Genomic DNA, 4084 nt, shown 5'->3' with positions numbered 1-4084 from the left:
TGACTGTAAAAGACTCGGGGGAAAAAAATTACAGAAAAGTTGTACGACAACGAATTTCTGTAACAATCCGCATTGTTGTTTGCATACAAAAACATTTGGGAGAAAAAGAAAATGTAATAAAATATTATTCAAACGCAAATGTTTTGGAAGGCCCGGCCGGCAGGCCATACGGGGCTATTTAATGGACGTACCGATAGCCAGCGCGTAGAGTTGCGCAAGCGCGCGTATAAGTGAGCCGATTTGCGAATTTCTATTGCGAATGACTTCACTCGTTGTGATTTCCTTTATTTTTCTGCATGTGGCGCTGTTGCAACATGCAATTGTTGTCGTTTAATGTTGCACATTTCAATTGCCCCTACACTGCGTCAGCACGCTTTTGATCTTTGTGATCTTTTGTCTTTTGCTTTTCGGCATCGTGTTGCATGCGTAGTAAATGCAAGCTAAATTTATAGTTTTTGCTGTTGCTGCTCCATGTAAGCGCTGCCCTTTCAATGTCGTTGTTCAACAGCGTTTTCACCTTTTTGTACGCGAGTACATTCGGGTGGTCCTTAAATGTAGGAGGCAAATTTTTACATTAGATTTCCTAAGCCTCAACCCCTACGTCGATGCTACTATAGTCCAAGATATCACATATACATTTTGGTTCCCATTGGAGATGGTGAAGGCGTCCTCTATGGAAGCTCAAAAAATTTAAATAAATTTGTTTTTCATCTAATACCCAAAATCTAGACTAATTTAGTCGAAAATATCACATATAAATTTTGGTTCCCATTGGAGACGGTTAAGGCGTGTCGCACAGGGGTCAAACTTCAGATTACCCTATGAAAACGTCTTAATCGACTGCATTCGGGACCAGAATTTATATGTGATATATTCGACTTTAGTAGTATAAATTTTGGGTATAAAATTAAAAAAAAAATATAAAAATTTTTTGAGTCTCCATAGAGGCTCTGGCCATTGACCCCTTTGCCACACGCCTTAACCGTCTCCAATCGGGAATGTGAGGCTGAGGGTGGTAAAAATGGTTCATTTGATTTTAAGGACCACCCTAGAGAGTACATATAGACTTACTTTACATAATACCACTACGCTCTCATTAGCTTAATGATCTCAACTACCTACTTGCACACGAATACTCGAGTGTTTCAATTCTAAAAACATGTTTTCGTAAGTTTTTTTTTCTGTGTTCAAAAATATAGCAAGAAATTGCTAATTGCTCTTGCTTGAATTGTTCATTTTATGCAAATGAATGGCAATGTAAAAATCTTTGAAAATCATGTAAATTCCACACTTGTTCAAAATTAATTCAATTGATGTACTTTACGGCAATCATTTGCCAGTCATTGCCGGTGCAGCTGCAAACTGCGGTCGGCGGAGGCTAATGGCTCAGGGGGCTGACGGCCGGTGTGTACTACCGCGTTGCCCACTCGACGAGTATGTACATACATATGCATGTATCGTTATTGCTCGTTTGCTGAAGGAACGTCATAAATTAAAAAATTAAAAAGGCGACAAAAAACGACTTTGAAATTTTTAGTTGGGGGTTTTTTTTTTAAATATGAATAATGCGGCATATTCTAGATTTCGTACGAATCGAAAATTTTAAATTTTTGTATAGAAAATAATAGGAAAATTTCATGGTTTTCGATTCGTACGAAAACAAGAATACGCCTCAATAACTAAAAATATAAATCGAGTATAATCTTAAAATTCGATCCAGAGGACAAAGCTGTCAAACCTTTTGTTCCCTACTTTCATTATAGAGTGATTTTTGTTGCAGTTGCTAAACTAGCTGGAATCGATTAAAGTTGTAAGAAAGACAAACTTCCTTCTTTTGGAGCGTAATCCTCAGATATCTTTTTAATTTTTTTAACAACATTAAAAAGGGCGGACGAACATTTCTGCATATTTCAATTGCAATTTTGTTTTTCATTATGCCATTCTTCCAGAATTTGAGCGATAATTGCATGTTTATTATTATATTTTTTTACAAGCATACGCGTACAAATATACATTTGTATGTATATGTATATGTTTGTATGTAGTATGTATGTATATTTTTTACATGTGGGTGGGCTACCTCCTTGTTCGGTATACTATGTGTGGCCGGTGCGGTAACATTACCAGCTGCATACATTTTTTAATAATTTTACGCTCTCAAAAATATGATGCTAGATGGTGCTGATTCTTATCTCTTGTCAGTGCAGGAAATAGCTTTTTATTGTCAGATATCCGATCTTGTTATTGAATATTACAAGTTATTTTCCGGGCGACTCCAAGCTTAAGCATATTCAAATGGATTGGAAAATTACCGATACTCAAGAATAACCATTTTCAAATCAAAATTTGTTGTTGAAACATTTTTTTGGAAACTTGGAAAATTAGGGGTTTTCAAAGCATATTCAAAAGCAGAGTACCTGATTTGATTATTCTCTTGCAATTAGTCAAAAACAGCTCCGAAAATCGTTTAGCCTTTATTATTTCTGCGAACCCAGGAACCTCTGGTTCACTGATTCACTGATTCAGAATCACCAGAAATAAATATTTCTACAACGGGTATTTTTACAAACTTTTATTACATTTCACCTGTGTGTAATTAAATTTTACATTAAATTTTTAACCAACTCCCTGATGAGCTAGAAACTTCTAATTTAGCTCAGAACCCAATGCAATGCAATGTGAAAGAGGAATTAATCCGCAAGGTGGCACAGGTGTCGAGATATTTGAAAAATCCGTATTTCTAGTCCAATATGGTTCATATCCGTGACGTAAATTACTTACATTAAAACTAATAACTTAAAAAAATGTTTGCCATTAGTTGGTGCGGGGCTCGATTTTCTTTCGTTAACCACTAATAAAAGCTTGTCTTTAAAGTTTTAATTTTTTTTTCTTAGGAAAGCCTGCTTCATTCTCGGAGACTTGTTTGTTTATCCGAAACCAGAAGGTAGATAAAATTTATTAAAAATTTATCTTTGACGTCGATACCAAAACACCCTGCATATTTTGGACGTATTTATGTGAATGTAAATACATACTTATGTATGTCTACTATTAATTTATGTCGCAATTATGTATTCAAAAGCATCCGCATTTGTGAGTACTAAATTGTCAAGGTCGCATTAGAAAATATAATAATTATCCGTCATAATAGTAAGCGCAGAACTAACTTATTGACAAGCGTCAGCAGCCACCGCGCCAGCCAGCCGACCTATGTAAGTGCAGCCCCCTCGTTACTGTTTAAACTGTCACACGAATAATTGACTGAACGACGCATTGACATGTGCCGGCAAGAAGCAAGCAAACTGTCAGCTGTACTAGCAGTCTAGAAATCAAACGGCGAGCTAGACGACTAAACTAACACTCAGCGAATCAGTCAGATCGACGCGCAGTGTGTGATTTTGCCAATCTGGGACGTCAAAATTCAATTTTAGCCAAAGTTTTAGAGATATCAATATGAAACTTGGCATGATTTTTAAGAAGAAGTGTCAAGCAACGCGAACGATTCGTCTGCAGAGGAATGCTTCGAAAATTAGTTTGGCGGCATCATTCTTGCCGGTTTAAACGCAACCGAAACCATTGCAACGTAATATACGAAAAGCAAGACGAAGATGACCGATGGAGTAATAAAATCACAATCAGAGATGTTGTCGTCTGCAGACGTATCGTTCATGTTGCCAATCGTTCGTGATACAGAATAAGGCTGTTAATGACTATGTTTTTAATGTGTAATGACACGATTATTTTTTAATTCCCGAATTTTTCATTTGTCATTTAATTCCTAGTGCAAATTCCGCATAAGACCAAAATGGCCGCCAAAGTAAGTAAGTAAGTATAATGCCCAGATTTCCCTAAAACTAAAAACCACACCCAAATTATTTTTTCCTAAAAAGCTGACTGTGGCCGGTGTGGGGTAGTGGTAAGCAGTGCGCGCTTCCACTCCACAGTACCTGGGTTCAAGCCCTGGTCCAAGCAACATCGCAAATAAAATATAGAAAAAAGGTGTTTTCTTAACAACGGTCGTCCTTCGGCAGACAATGGCAAACCTCCGAGTGTATTTCTGCCATGAAAAACAGCTTCTCATAAA

Source organism: Rhagoletis pomonella, unplaced genomic scaffold, assembly GCF_013731165.1.
Source record: "Rhagoletis pomonella isolate Grant_MI unplaced genomic scaffold, Rhpom_1.0 Rhpom_scaffold_00004, whole genome shotgun sequence".
NCBI classification, from domain to species: Eukaryota; Metazoa; Arthropoda; class Insecta; order Diptera; family Tephritidae; genus Rhagoletis; species Rhagoletis pomonella.
This window is presented reverse-complemented; position numbering follows the sequence as displayed.